The sequence below is a fragment of the Catharus ustulatus genome, chromosome 3, assembly GCF_009819885.2.
Source record: "Catharus ustulatus isolate bCatUst1 chromosome 3, bCatUst1.pri.v2, whole genome shotgun sequence".
NCBI classification, from domain to species: domain Eukaryota; kingdom Metazoa; phylum Chordata; class Aves; order Passeriformes; family Turdidae; genus Catharus; species Catharus ustulatus.
Genome location: NC_046223.1, coordinates 40,433,551 through 40,450,468, shown reverse-complemented (window position 1 = coordinate 40,450,468; position 16,918 = coordinate 40,433,551).

Here is a 16,918-nt window from a genome sequence, read left to right as displayed (position 1 = left end):
AGTGACAAAAACAAGGTTTTTCTGTTGGCTTCTGGCTCCACTTCCCTGAATGACATTCTTTGTCTCATGGGAGTTGTGCCAGCATGGCAGAACTGGTTCCATATCCCTCCCTGGAAGCAAATCCTTGTTGGCCAAGGGTTTCATCATCCCAGAAGGCTGGACAAAAATAAGACATTCATCCCACATGCCTTGCTCAAGCTTGAAGGTAGCTGTTGTCCTAAAATACAAACCTTTGTTATTCCCATGAACTCTTCCAAGAAAATAGACTGCTATTCCTGAATTAGAACCATCATCAGAAGCTCTAGTGATTTACACTTCTGTCAGGTCTTTCATCCAGAAATACTGTTCATAGACTGATGCATTAACTGATTTATCTCTTTCAGGCCAAACTCAGAATTTTTAGAACATGGCTTTTATTGTGTCAGATGGATTTTGGCCAATATTGACACCATGAGCTGGGCCTTTCACTGTCCTTTAAGAACACTGCAGAAGAATGTGACGTAACCTACAGATCATTTATCCACAACTTACAGCTCCAGCTGAATTTCAGTATGACAACTGCATAACAACCAACAGTGTCCATTGTTTCTGCCAAGGGGAAACTCATACAGGATATATGTGAAACTGCAACGTGAGCACTCATGGGGATTATAAAGTTAACTGCAGTGAACTGAACCAAACTAAAACAACTGTCTTCTTTTGGACAGTGCCACCTTCTCAGGTTTAGGAATGGCATGCCGGGGTTCCCATAAACTATGAAGCCAGGGGAATAATAGACTGAATGAAATGACTGTAGAATGTTCACAGAGAGAACTCAGAATCAGTTTTGGAGTATCTTATAGCTGACCTCAAAAAAAAAAAGTGTGCAGGGAATGAATTGCACTCATATAGAGCGGGCTTGGAGGTTAGGAATCACTGAAGCTGAGATTCCAAGGAGAGAAAGAGGAGATATAGAGGAGGAGGAAGAGAAGGGATGGAGGAGAAGCAGGAGGAAGAGGAGGGCTAGAAAAGAAAGAAGAAGCAGACAAAGTGGCTGGATCAGTCTTTTTGGGGGGATTATGTTCACAAGATGCTTGGTGACTTCTAAAGATGGATTTGGCAGGAGGACCCCTAAGCCAACATGCTCACAGCTTGTTTCCCCCCCGCAAAACAGCATTTCTCATTCCCAAACCTTGAGTGGCTGAAGAAGGAGTCTGTGAGGAAGAGGAAGATGCTCCAGAACACCCAAGTAGGTGAGGAGGCAGTCACTCCAGCTTTCCCTCTCTCCTCTCTTCCATCTTTCAGCTGAGCATCACCCCCAGCTGCTGGCCATCACCCAAGTCAGCTTTCCAACATTCCAAAAAGAATAGGGAAAATGCCTTCTCTAATGTGACTTTAGGTCTTCAGTGATGAGGTGACACCACTGTTGGGGCTCCTCTGTGCAAGAGAGACATGAAGCTTCTGGAGTGGGTCCAATGGAGGGCTACAAAATCGATCAAGGGACTGGAGCCTCTCTCTTATAGGGCTGAGGGAGCTGGGCCTGCTCAGCCTCAAGAAGAGATGAGAGGATCTTATTGGTGTCTCTAAGTATCTGAAGGTGGGGTGCCAAGAGGATGCAGCCAGGCTCTTCTTGCCAGTGCCAAGCGACAGGACAAGAGGCAATGGGATTAAACTAATGCACAGGAAGTTCCATCTATGAGGAAGAACTTCTTTACTGTTCAGGTGACCGAACACTGGAACAGATTGCCCAGACAGGATGTGGTCTCTCTCACTGGAGATATTCAAGAACCACCAGGACACAATCCGTGCAATGTGCTCTAGGATGACCCTGCTTGAGCAGGGAGGTTGAACCAAATGACCACTGTGGTCCCTTCCAACCTGACCCATACTGTGATTGTTGAGGAAGCAGACATTTTTTTGCTAGGAAAATTAAAAGTTAAAGGGGGTGTTTATTTTGTCTGTGTAATATTCCCCGAAGGCACTGTTGTAAAAATGGTAAAAAAGTTCAGATCTGCATATTCTCTGAATACTTTCTTGCACTCAGGTTTTTCCTCCTCAGAGTATGGTAGATGGAAATGTTGTGATGTTCTTCAACACTGAGCTCAGATGCAAAATATCAGTCATGCCAATCATGATAATGGTTGGGACAAATAGATCAGTAAGATCAACATCTAATTGGTCTGCACTGTGGGACACAGTTAAAGAGTAAGTCAGCATAGGTGAGTAATGTAGACACAGGCTTAAAACAGTGAAAATGCCACTGTCACCCTTTTCCCTTTAAAGACTTGATGCTTTATGTGATTCTTAATGTCCACTAAATCCCACATCTCATCTGTCACAGTGAGGTGTCTGCTGCAGAGAGCTGAGTCTGCCTGCCACTGCTTTGGAAAAAGTAGAGAAAAAGTAGACATTCATCACTCTGCAAAGGAGATGGATGCTATCCAAGAAACCAGCTTATGTAAAGGGCATTCCTTACAGGCATCTTTGCTGTCATCACTAATAGCACTGGACTGGACTGACAACAGCTCAAGGTAAGTGCAGATGGAAGATAAACAATATATTCTGCCACAAGCACATTAGTTAATAAAGCTTCTGTTACACCTTCGTTGTCTAGTTGGGAGTCAAAACTGGTTATTAAACATTTCAGAGAGAGGGAGGATTGCTATGACAACAACATATGAATAATTCATCAAAAGGGGAGAGGGGAAATACAGTAATAGAAGAATTGCTAAAATTCTTCTTAAAGGATTTGTGTGCATCAAATACAATAATAATTAAAAAAAAGCATTTCAATCTATGCTGTCTTTCTAACTGAAGCTTTAAAAACATCTGCCATCTTTGGTGGCTTGAATAACACAAGCTAGAGTACAAAGTCTGCAGCTTCTTACTCCTTATAAATAAAGAGCAAGGGCACAAAAAACCCATTAAGAAGCCTCTCTAAACTTTGATGTTTTGGGCGTCTGGACTTGGTTAAAATATTGGATTTTGTTTTCATCATAAATGTTGAGCCATAGAAGGCAGTGACATGACCCAAAATATAGTAAAATACTATTAGGAAAAGTTCTTTGGACTAAGTTCTATTTGTATGGGAACTTTCCAGTCTCTTCCAGAAGAATTTAAAGGAACTGGGGGAGAAGTAATTACAATGCAAAAATGAAAGTGGTCTCATCCTTTCCATTGCTTTATTTTAAGTATCATTTCAATCTCTTACCAAGAAGGCTTTTGCCTTGCATTTTGTTCAATTCTCTTCAATATATTATTCTTAGCAAAGCATGGAAATTCTTACTAAGAATATATTTTTTTTAAAAGATGGATCATCTTTCCTTTCAAATAGTTATCCATGAAGCAATTAAATACTGAGCACCTAAAAGGCTACCTTAAATTCATCTACAAAAGCATACAGTGTAGACACCTGCAATGAAAGTTTTTCTGGCCTGTTTTCTCCCTCTGGACCTGAAGGAGAACTGACCATGATGCCAGTTCAGGTTTTTGTCTCTCCTCTTGTACCAGGGAAAAGTGTGTAGCCTGCTTGCCATGTATTCACACACAAGGAAACCCAGATCAGATCAAGACAGAGAAAAAATTATTCTGAGTCTAAAAGGAAGGGAAGATCATGTACTGTTTTAAAGGGAGTAGTATATGAAAGTGATTGACAAAGAAAGAAAGAAAGAAAAAAACCCTAGGATTTTTTTCTTTACACAGTAAGAAAGAAATGTACCCAGCTATGAAATCTTAAACTCTAAGCCTCCTCCATGTGTCTGATTACATAAATAAATGCATTAAAATAGGGCAATATAGATTAGGGTGTTAAAATTATATTTGCATAACTTAAAGTGAATTTGAATGATAATGCAAATGTGTGATTAGTTTAATAAAGTTTGATACCTGGTACTGTTTTCATAAAATTAATTTAGGCATATTTTTTCCTGCAGTATAAAAAACAGTTACTGTGCCTACATTACTGTATTATTATACTCACTTAAAACATTCTTAGGATTTTTTAGCATGTGAAATAAGCACACAATACTAGCAGCTAAACTGATAAGAAAAGAGGTCATAATTCCTTTATCTGCAAAATGGTACAGGATCTGAAATAGATCTACACACAATGTGCCTCAAAAATCAACTCTGTAGAATGTCTTAAAGCTCATATTCATGACTACTGATTTATCATTGATTTTTTATTTTCTTTTCCCAGTGTGAACTTGCATAGAAGCGAACGTGACTCATTCCAGAGAAGCTCTCAAATTCAAAATAACTAATCTTTAAAGGTGAGGACTTCCTGAAGCAGTGAATTCTAGAAATAAGTTATACTTTACCTACCTCGATGAGGTTTTTATGTGATTTAGATTTACATTTTCCCTTCAGTCTTTTTCCCCTTCTATTTTTAAGTTTAAAAAAAGTTTAAAGTGTTTTTGATAAAACTCCTCCTTTACCTTTTCAATGGATTAATTGCTTCTGTTCTTCTCTTTCCCTCTTCCTTTGATGAATTGAGCAGATGAAGTACGGTTGCACTGAGGAAAAAAAAAAAAAAAAGACAAAAAGCCAAGAGAAGAATGGGAGAACAGGTATTTGGTCTTTTCAATTTGCAAGGCAAAACTGCCTAAAATCAGGAGTGCCCACACCTGCGGGCATAGCAGGGATGTGAAGCAAAGTACAGCACATTGCCATGAGGAAGAATAACAGGGTAATCTGTCCAGAGAATTTAGTTCCAGTGTTTGTAGAATTCATGGGACTTCGTCTGCGATATGGGAGACTCAGGACTTGTTCACACAGCAAGATCAGTGTCTGAGATGCAATTTCTTCACTCTCTTGTGGGGACTCAGGAAAAAGGTAAAGTTATTACAGAAAGTAAGTATATTTTTCCAGCAGCTGATGCAAGACAGAAGTCCCATCTGTGCACAGACTGACTTAGTGCATGGTTCAGTCCCACCAGGATGGAGCTGTAAATTACAATTAGACTTCTATCTGTTTGAAAAGCTGAACTTGGCTATGTAAATACTAAAGGTAGCTTTTACAGGTAATAACAGAACTGCAAAATGATGTCTCCTCTTTACCTGTGTTCTCTCAATAAGGGATTGTTAGCCCAGATACAATCACCTTCCAGGATCCAGCTTTTCTGAATCTCCAAAATGCAAATTATCCCTATGATTTCCTCTGTAAAGACATGTCTATAATTCCTATTTTGTATCAAGAACAGAAATGCAAGTGCCCAAATATTAAGGAGAAGGCTCACTCTAGGGCTCTTTCTAACTTAAAGGAAGGTGTAAATCTCATTGTTTTCAATAAGCAATGAAAAGAAACAGGTTACTTGCAAAACTACCAGAAAGAGGGAAATGTGAAATTGTACAAGCCATGCTAACCTAAAGCTATTTCTGGTTCAGTCGTGCTGTCAAACACTTAGATAGTCCAGGACAGTACTTGAACATCATCTGTGAATATGCAGCCAATATCAAATGTGGTTTATTCACTGTTTCCCTGGAAGTGCTGTTGATCTACATGGTTATTATGCTTTACGGGAAGAAATCACAAAAAAATGTGTCAATTCACATTTAGTTAGTCTAGTTAGTTCAACTTAATGATCTCAGTCAACATTGCTAATAATGTCATGTAACTGACATTAACAAACATTGATTAGTGAGTACACAGTAAAAGCCTTCTAAAAATGCCCTCTGAAACTTTTATTCTGAGAAGCATAATAATGAAAGAAGTGTCCTTCTGTCTCTTTTTTTTTTTCATAAGCCCTAACATATAGAGAAATCTTCCTGCCTATTGTGAACTTGTTACTGTTGTTTTTATAATGCATCAGTTGTTCCCAACACATTTTTCAGTTCACGCTGATTCTCTCTCTTCATGGAGAGTTTGGCCAAAGTATGTCAAAAATAGATACCTAAAGTTAGGCTTAAGTTTGCAGAGATCATTTAGCAGCTTCTGTTAATGTCAATTAAAGTAAGAAGAACATTCACCACCTAATCATCACTCAGTAGTTTAGATAAATTTTACATAGGTCTACGCATGTATTTGTCTGTTTCTCTTTCCTTTTGTGTTGACAGTTCAGGCTATGGCACACCTAAGGTCTCTGAGTGGGAAATAAGGGGATAGGAGCAACGTGGGGCAAACCTACAGCTATTGTTAGTGAGCTTGTCTGCATAAATGATAAGAAGCAGAAGTGGAAGAAAAGCAAGGTGTTTTTCAAAATCATGCCATGGCAAGAAAGGACCATGAGCAAATACACCTCCCAAACATCAATTAGTGAGTACTCAGTGAAGATTAGGATCAGTTTTTCTGGGAATAGTTATTCATATTTGATTACGAATTCAGATTTAATGGTTTTGATTGCAAGCTATTTGTGTCTGCCTTTCACAATTATTTGAGTGCTTGAGGTCTTCTATTACTGTTTAAAGCAAACATCAGCCTGAAATGCACAAAAGTTTACCAGGAGAATACTTCGTGTAGTGTAAAATATCCTATTTAGACTTTGTGCTGGGATGAAGAATTATGCAAATCATCCAGAAAGAAAGAGGTTGAATTGTGGAACAAAGTGTTGAAGTATGAACTGTAAATGGGGAGTCAGTGGTACAAACTCTTTGCAAATGATCTGTAGACCTAGAAACAAATTGCTGTTGGCATTTCCAATCTCTAGTAAAGTCTCTCTGATGAAGATCCGTTCACCTCAAATCAAGTCTAAGGCAGCCATTGCACTTTTATGTCAGAGAATTGTTGATGCAAATGGAAACCACTGCAGAGACTGATCCAGCATTGCCCATGATTTTGGATAGCTCCATCTATGAGCCTAGCATGTTATGCACTGTCATGGTGAGCTGATGACACGACAACAAAGAGAGAATTTTGCTTCCACAAAGCACAGGGGTAAACTAGTGACCCAGCATGGACGGCAATAGTGGACCCCCACTAGTTTGTATCTCACATTCTCCTGATGGAAGAGGAGGAGAGTATGAGATTTATCAAACTCTCTTTAGTAGAAATCAAACTAGTGACTAAATGAAACTGAATTCTCCCTCTCACTTGAAATTCACTTTATTTTAGGATATGAACATCAACCTAACCATTCTAGAATTTTTTTATAGGCATGATATGAGTTCTAGTTATTTGAATTGTTGTTTTTCTAGAAATTTCCTAAATAATTTTGCTATTTGCCTGCTTAAAACAAAAACAAAAAACAAGCACACCAAAAAAAAGCAACCAACATCAAAAAATACCCTATTACCAGAAAGGGAAAATCAGTCCAAATGTTGGTGCTTAAAGAAAAAAAAAAAACAAAACAAAAAACCAAAAAAAACCACAAAAAAACCCCAAAAAAACAAAAAACAAAAAACCACCAAAACAGAGACCCCAAATTATAACCAGAAAGGGTAAACTAGAATAAATGGTTGATTAGTCTTTTTTAAAGTCTTTTTCTGAGAATCATAGACTTGTTGAGATTGGAAAAGGCCTTTAAGATCATGTTCTTGTTTAAGCTATGTTGCCATGTCATGCTTAAAAAGGCATGCTGCAAGCTCATAAAGAAATACAGAAGAACCACTTGAGTTAGATGATCCTCAAAAAAAGCTAAGGTATTTAAAGAGGAGAAAGAAAAAGAATTACAGTAATTTCATGACTATAAGGTGCACCCTTTTGACTAAAATTTTTGCCCGAGCCCGGAAGTGCGCCTTATAGTCCGCTGCACCTTATATAATGGACAAAGTTGTGAAATTTGCCAACCCGGAAGTGCGAGCCGCAATGGGGGAGTGGTGCCGAGGGAGCGACGAGTTGCGAGGGGGGCAGGAGTGGGCGGCCATGGCCAGCAGGAGCCATGTGAGGAGGGAGGGAGCCACGAGCCACAGATTCCATTACTAATTCGTTACTTTATTGCGCACGATCCTCGCTGCAAAAAAAAGTGCGCCTTATAGTCCGGTGCGCCTTATATAATGTACATAGTTGCAAAATTTGCTGACTTCTGGGGGTGCGCTTTATAATCTGGTGCACCTTATAGTCGTGAAATTACTGTACCTTTTCAATATCCTACTGCATTATGGTACATGGATCTATCAACAGTTGAGAGAGGAAACTTAAATCACAGCAAGTAGAAACAGAGACATACTTGTCCAACTGGGATTTTAATTCAGTGTATCAAATTTTAATTCAGCATTCCAATATCTAAGGGGGAAAGTAATGATTACTTTAGAGATAATTCAGAGATATTGGTAAAGTATTCAATGGGTAGCATTGTAGGAAATTATTAGAAGGTAAACCAATGAGAAGTCAATAGGGAGAAGCAAAACTGTTCTCTTATATCAAACTATGGTTGCTGTGCTCATGATCTAGTTGCTCTTCAGGATCTGTTTTCAATAAGATTGAGATAAGATTGTTATGACTGGAATGCCAGACATGATTAGATGCTGTGCCATGTCCTGCTTTAATCATAGAATCATAGAATCTATGGTTTGTGTACTGATGTCTTCCTGTCCAGAAGATTCATGACTTCATTTTTTTATCCTAGGACCCAGATTCACCGTTAGGTGGTAGTACCAAAAAAACACAGATAATGAATACTATTCAGCTAAAGATGGCATCTTCTCAGTTGTACCTAAATTGATTTCATTTCTAAGTGTCTTCTGTACACATCTGTTAAAAAAAACTGTGAAAAGAAGAATATTGGAAAAATATTGTGGCAAATATTGTTTGTAGTAAAAACTTTTTGTCTAGGGTCTGAGAATCTCATACAGCCATTGCTACCAGACATTAGCCAGAGACTGAATTTCTAAATAATCTGCTGCCATGGATTCTGGGTGATCCCCATTCTACTTCTCATTGCAAAGAACTTTTAAGATATGCTGAGAAGTAAATATGATCTATAACTAAAGCCTGCTTTGCTCTCCTAATACATAATGAGATTTGCAAGGTGAAAGGAGTTATGAAATTTTGCTCCCTCCCCAGTGTAGATACGTTGGTGGAAATTCAAGGTAATTAATGTAGTCAGGCTATGCTGAGACTCCTCTATACCTCCCCAGAGCACTTAGGACATGTATATGAGAAAGATCTTTAGAGATAAAAGAAGTGTGAGGTGAGAGCTTTGATCTCAGATGGGGTTTAATGACTTGGACATTGCTCATGATAATAACTATGAGCGCTCTAAAGAGGAGAACACATTTCTGTAGTTATTTAAAGGATTCTTCCTTTTGCCATTTTTTAAATTGCAATTTACAAAATCACAAGTCTTTTTGGACATATAAAAATGGACAGCTGTCTGAACAAGCAACTTAGATGACGAGATTATCTCCTTAAAAGACAGTATCAGAGAAAAGAAGAAATAGAGAGTTTTTTTTCTTTTCAAATTTAAGGAATATGAAAATCTTTTAACTTGGTTAAAGGCTGTGCATACAGTAAAGAAGCCAAAAAGTAGGAAAAAATAAAGCATTAAGAACCAGTTATGTTTCAATGGAAGGGACTGAAGTGAGCCATATGATGAAAAATTATATGACCAGCTTTTTCAGAATAGGTTTCCATTTCCAGAACGGAAATTATGTGAAGATTAATGGTTCCTTCCAGGACAATCTTCCATAAAGAGCTCAGCAAGTCATCAGCGACAAGAGCTATTCTTAGCTTGCAGCTTGGGTATCTGTGATTTGGGGCAGTGTACAAAGGTCTCCCTCCAGCTGCAGTGGTGGGCACCATTGTCCCCACAGGCATGTGGTGGAAGTTTGAAGAAATCTTTAGAGAGGTGACACATCTGAGTGACGTGTGACACAGCCCCATTCTGCATTACTGCTACCCAACCGCTTTGGGAAACTTCAGGAAGGAGTAGTCTCATGCTTCTAAACGAGATGCCAGCAAAACTGTGTATCATCTGCTAAGGTTTGCCTTTATTTCTTACCTGTAAAGTGTTAGTAATATAATTTCAAGCTCTTGAAATGGAATAACCTGAAGTCAAAATAGTGTTAATTGTACATAGACATTTACAATTAAATCCAGTTTGTTTTGTGCTTGTATATATGGTGGTGGTCATTTAGAATGTGGCATCCTTGCCACACAGTGATGTTAAAAGCAACAAATATCTGCACTATACACAGAGGGTTGTTGCAGTCAGTATCCAAATGCTGGTTTTTCAAATGGTACCTGTAGTGTGGTGTGTATGCATGTATGTGTCCACATGCAAGCATAGCAATGTTCATGTGCTTCTTGTGTGGGAATTAAACAGGAAAAACACAGGTGCAAGAAGCTCCTGCTTCTACTCCATGTTCCAGCTCCAGTGAGCAGTGATGACTATGTTTATGGTGCACAAATTGCTCCGCTGGAAGAAGAGAGAGAATGTAATTTAGCAAAACTCTCAAGAGAAATTTTTGAAAGTTTCCAAATATGTGTCAGACTTTTACTGTCTGAAAGTGTTACTTGCTCACTGTCTGCAAAAGGAGATCACAAGCAACAATTATGGAGTATTTTCCTAACTACCAAATTGCAGTTATAGCATTAGAAACAATTTGCATGGCTGCAGGGAGGAAACACCTTGCAGTTCAAAATGCATAATTTGTTTGGAGACAGCCATGGGTGAAAGGAGCCTTAAGCTAAGTCTTAACTAACTTGGAAGGTTTCTAGCAGGTTATGGCAGTGAAAACGTAATGAATGACAAATGCTTAGGGCCAGTCACTGGGAGAAATCTCCACTGAATTCATTCAAGAACCTACTTAAAGATTTATGATACAATTAATATACATACATATATATACACACGTATCCCTACAGAACCTCAACCCTCAAAATAGCTCTGGGAAAGTTCAGAATATGAGAAGGAAGTAAAAAATCTTTGAACAAAGATTTTCCTGTGGAACAGCTGTGCTATACTTTTTCAAGTGACTTTTTGTGAGACTTGTTGGAAAAAGGCAGTTTGAGATAAATGAGTAATATTTGTTCAGGGGAAATGAAGAGAGGAAAGGCAAATGCTGATGGATTTTTCTCTGCAAAAGGGAAGATTTCAAGGTGACTTACACAGACATTCAAAATGATAAAGGACTTGGTTGAAGCTGAAAAAGATAAACAACATTCACCAATGAGGAGATGAAAACATGGCTTTATAATAGCCTCTAACTGGATTTTGTGTGATTTGGGCTTCAGCTGGGGAAACGAAGGGTGGCTTGACAGCAGGAGTGACTACCTGTAATTAATTTCTAGGTTTAAAGTTGCAAGCTACCCAGAAAAACCTATACTCTTATTAATAAAAGCAGTTGTTATTTGGAACATAGATGAAAGAAGAAAGGGGTTTATTTATGTATTTAAATTATGACTTACCCAGAAAAATTAAACACAGTGGGTAGAAAGATCCTGCGCAGATATGAATTGATCTTGTGTGTATCGGTACTGACAGAGAAATGGGAAAACTGTATGGATTAAATGGGAAAAAAGTAGCCCTACATAATGTTCATGGGAAAACCAAAAGTTATTTTATTAGAGCCTGAAATACTTTTCACTTCGGCACAATTTTGTGTTTTTGTCTTTCAGCAAGGGCAAAGCTTTCAGTACTGAAAATATGGATTTATCGTTACCAGTAGTTTTTGTACAGAACTAGGAAGATGTAATATCTGTTAACTTTTTCATGGGGAAACTTCAAGTCTTTGGGATACTATTCTACTTTAATATTGCTATGGTAGTTTATCGTTGCTTTACAGAGATTTAGAAGAAAGATTATCTTTATTTTAAAGAGCTGGAAAAAGGATGCATAGAATTTTTGTGGTTTGCCCAAACCACAGAAAACTATGAACATAAAATCCATTTTCCCAAACATTCAGTTTAAAAAAAACCCTCTGAGTTACCTATGCTTGCAGTAAGGAAGTGACATTAAAGTGTTTGGGATTTTCCTCTGTATTAGTCTAAGGAAGACTAGAAAAAATGTGGAACAGGCATAAGGAACAAATTATGGTTGTAAATGTTCTTGGCATGTTTATACTGCAAATTAAGGCATGTTTGTGGTCTTTAACAGCATCCTTGATAAGAACTGTTAAGAAACTTCCCTGTGTGACCATTTAGAAGGCACTCTGGCAGTCACACTCCCACCACCAGTGGCTTTAGCTGCAGGGATTGAACCCACTTCTGAGCAAGCGGATCCAGTAAGCCAACGGCTGCCCCACTTGATTCCCTACACACTTCACTCTCACACAGTCAGGCCAGGTTTCTTTAATGGCGTGACCACAGATTTCCCACAGCAGAGTCTCATACTTTGATTTTATCATGGTGCAGCAGCAGAATGATATTTCAAGCTGGTGCCTCTGGGGAGGGACTCCCCCAAAAAAGGAGAAACTAGGCTATTTGCCCTCACAGTCTATGAACATGGGGGTCTTCCAGCAGCTGATTAAGTTTCCTCTGCAGGGGATTCAGAGCCAGAACAGCTCTGCAGTGTGAAACAAAACACGCTAAGTTTTGCTAAAACAAATGAAAATGCTAATGTAGACACACCAGAAATCACTCAGGACTTCTGATACCTCTTTAGAGTGTGTGCTTCCTGAATACTTTCCCTTAGAGTGCAAGTTGTTATTTAGGTTATATAGTATTTTATGCAGAGGGAAACAATTGTGACATAATGACTTATAAATCTCTGAAAATAGGATTTTCAGTACTGGTGTGGCCTCACCTTGAGTGCTGTGTCCAGTTTTGGGCACCTCACTACATGAAGGGTATTTTACTTTTCTAGAATGTCCAGAGAATGGAATCTTTTGAGCTGAGTAGCAAGGCAGAATATCTCATCTGTGTCCAATCTTTCTTTTTCTCATACCAACTTCACACTAATAATTGATGATTTTCCACAGTTTTCTGTAATATTTTTCCATATAGGAAGTACACACCTGCTATGCAATCCCATTGGATTTGATCACACTAAACTCTCCTTTTATCTCTTTGCTCCTTACTGCATACCCTGTGGAGTCAGATGAAACCCCTTATGGTTGACTGCAGGGGCTTCCCATTGGTTTTTTATTGTCTCATTATCAGTTTTGCTCAGATTATGAATAAAGGGATTTTTTTCCAGATAGGAATTCATATAGCCTAGGAACCCAATAGCCTGGATGCTGCAGGTCAAGCTGTGTTCCCTTCTGCTTCTCACATTATCACCACCAATAAAGAATCTGCAGCTGGGGACTCAGCTGACAGCTCTGTCAGTGATACATGCAGGAAGAGAGACTATAGTTGCTCTTCCACAGCTACAGTAGAGCTATGGTAGGAACTGAAGCAGGAGCTTTTCTTTATTTTCTTGTAACTGAAGCAGGTAACAGGTGACTACATAGAAGTGAAAATATTGGAACTATTTAAAGTATTGGTATGCAGAGTTTGATTTATAAATGGTCACAAAATTCCATGTGGACCATTCTCTTGCTCTACATATGATGTGACTAAGAAATATCTCCTGCAACAACTTTTCATTCTATTCTATCTGTATTCTCACTTCATAGTCGCAATGGCCATAATTTTTGGCTTCTGCACTGTGGCCAGTAGGGCAATGATTGCCCTTCTGTACTTGGCACTGGTGAGGCCACCTCTTGAGCCTGGTCTTCAGTTCTGTGCCCCTTAAAACTAGGAAGACATTGAGGTGCTGGAGCTAGTTCAGAAAATGGCAACTCTGAAGGGTCTGGAACACAATTCTGATGAGGAGCAGCTGAGGAAGCTGGGATGGTTTAGCCTGGAAAAAAGGAAACTCAGGGGGAGACCTTGTCACTCTCTAGAGCTGTCTAAAGAGGGTTGTAGCCAAACATGGATAAGTCTTTTCTCCTAAGTACCAAGTGACAGGAAGGAAATGGCCTCAAGCTGTGCATGGGGAGGTTTAAAATGGATATTAGGAAAAAACTTCTTCCACAAAAGGTTTGTTAGGTATTGAAAAAGGTTGCAGTGAGGAATATGGTTGAGTCCCCATTCCTGAAGGTATGTTAAAAGTGTGTAGATGTTATTTAGGGACATAATTTAGTGGTGGACTTGTCATCATTGTGTTTATGGTTGGACTTGGTCATCTTAAAAGTCTTTTCCAACCTAAATTATTCTGTGATTCTATGATTCTCATTCCTCTGTCTGAATACCAATTAGTGTTCTCTCAAATTTTCCAGAACTTCAGCAAGCTGCATTCTTTAGTCTGAAAAGATGTACATGTCACTGATCCTTGATGACTAATTTTGAGAGCAATTTTTCCTTCACTAAAGAAAAAAAAATGTTGGGTATTACCCAATTACTTAATTTATAATTTAAATTCTATGAGCTTTTTCCCTATGTAAAAACTTCTTCTGTGACAAAGGTCAAAACCTTTGCTGTAAGAGATGATCAGTTATGCAGTTGCTGTGACTAAGACCAGCTTTAAAACAGTGCTATTAGCACCAGCTGTATCTAGGGGACACAGAAGTTTGTATGACATAAGATTTGTAGGGTTTTTTGCTTCTAAATGGTGTCTCAGGTGGGAAGAGACTGGGAAACTACCTGATGATTACTGTGAAAGTATTTCTTGGCTTTTATCTTAATCTTAATTAAAAAATACATCACCAAAAAGGAATCCCTAAATTAACAAAACCTGTAGCAATCAGTAGCAACCACCCCAGAAGGACATGGTATATTGAAGAAGAAAAATAACAAATTAGAAAATAAGCTACCTTCTTTTTTTATTAAGGTCTGATGTGAAGGGTTTGGGGGTTTTTTTGGTCAGACAGAATTCAACTTACCTTGGACTTAAGATCTTACAATTCATTATTTTTTTTTTTAAATAAGAAATTAAAAAAAAACTAAATCAGAAACAGGAATTGTTATGAAGGAAACATCTAGAATTTCTGTGGATTGGAATACATGGGAAAAGGCAATCCTAAACCTGAGGGAGATTTGCCCCTCTGACTGAATTTTATACTTAAAAATTCAAAGAGTTTTTACTTCACCACTCAGCAGTGAGGGCAAAACCTCAGGTAGCACCACCTCTGGTATCATGGATTCAGCACTTTTTGGTAAGGAGCATGTCAGAGTAAAGAGTGGCTCTTTTCCAACCAGGTCTTATCCAGAGCAACAGGTTATTCACTTGACATTTTTAAGAGAAATCATCTTTGTTCTCCCATTTCTTTCCATCTTTGAAGAGCTCTCCCACTTTTTATTTTCTTTGCAGACTTTCAGATCTTTAACTGCACATACCCAGAGAAAATCAAAGCTGCTGTTCTCCGTTTGTTTTAGAACTTAACAGCCCTCTGATGAAAGTCTGCTAAAGAAGTTGCTTGGCTTTTCTGGGTTTCACAGAGCCACCCGATGGGTGAGTGCTCTGCCAGCTGCACACCCCTAGGGTCATTCACTGATAGGGTGTCATGCAGAGGAAGAAAAGGAGCCAGCTTTGATCACTGGCATCACGCAGATTCAAAGGAAAATAATAGGAACTAAAGGAAAGGTAGCACTGAGTGAGGCTCTGTTCCCACTGTCAGAGGGATGGATGTGAACTATTCTGGAAGTGCAGTGTGGGGGAAAACACTGGAGTGACATGGGAAATGGCAAAATGTGCCTCTCTTCTGGCTACCTTCAAGTGAAAGAGCCATCTCTGTACTGTAGCTTTACTGAAAAAGTATGCATGTGCTGTTGACGTGCAAAAAGGTAGGTGAGATGAACCCTTTCCTTTAACCACAGACTATTCTAGGGGGATTTGGAAAATGCTGACTTCCACTGGTATTAGTAGGACAGAAAGAAAAATCACCGTGTTTATTTCTGGGCCCTCCCTCGAAGGCTTTGCAGGTGACAGACCCAGTGAAAGCATCCATCTCCGCTCTGTGCTCAGTAAGCAGAAAATGAAACAGAGGAGTCAGTGTGACAGTGAGTGATTTCAAGCCACTTGTAAAGGCATGCATTCAACCCAAGGCCATCAGCACAGGAGCCCTCACAACAATAGGGTAGGTTTTAATAAAACCACAGCCACCAGAATCCAAAGGGATCTTGAACAAGACAAACAACAAACACAAAACCTTCTAAAATTCATGCTGCTCATCAAGGTACAAAAGTTCCCCAAGGCACTTTGTCAGGATTTGAAGTTACTATGGGTATTTTTTCCTGTCTTTGTCTGTCTTCAGCCTAGCTCAGCTCAAAAAATTCCTCCCAAAACAAACCGCACCAGCAGATGATATTTGCTTTTTGACTTCAGACATGGATAAACTGAGTAGCTCCTTTCACAATGTCTTTGGCTCCCTCAAACATTCTTAAAGGCTGGACACAGAAGAGTGACATATATGTAAATCCTGGGACTGATGGAATTTTTACTATTTGCTAATAAATTCACAATGTATTGCTCTATGCAAACATTTATAAATATGCTATTTGCCAGAAGAGGCTACTCAAAACTGCACTAAGATGGCTCACAAAATTTTAATTTCATGTTCTCTTCAACTTTGAACAAGCATTGAAAAACATAGCAGGACATTTTTCAGTGTGGTCCTAGAGGCTTACCTAGAGATATGGACGCACTCCAACATTATCAGGACTTCAGTGTTTACGTTCTGAAACGTAATAAAATGGCATCAAAATACTAAAACAAAAGGCACTTTGTAACCTGGAACTTCCTGAGACCAAATAGTATCTTTATCCAGCAATCTGTATTCAGCCTTTCTCTTAATCTCTTCTGGAGTTTGCACTAAACACAGCCAGGGGATTCAGCCTCTTACCTGTGATTTGGAAGATGAAAAACCTAATTCAAGTGCTGTGTCTGGGCCAAGAAGTAGTCAATTTTTTATATGAAGTGGAAAAGTTGTAATGGGAGGCATTGAGAGTGTTTGAATCCATAACAGATTTAATGGGAATTAGAGATTTGCAAGCAAAAGTATGCAATAGACAGGTTCAGAAAGCTACTGTGGGCAGGTCAGCTAGAAACTTCAGGCTGGCTTTTGTGCATCTCAGATGCAGGTTTTAAACATTTCCTGATGGGATTTCTCCTCTCTTTCTTTTACTGGATAGATACTAAGTT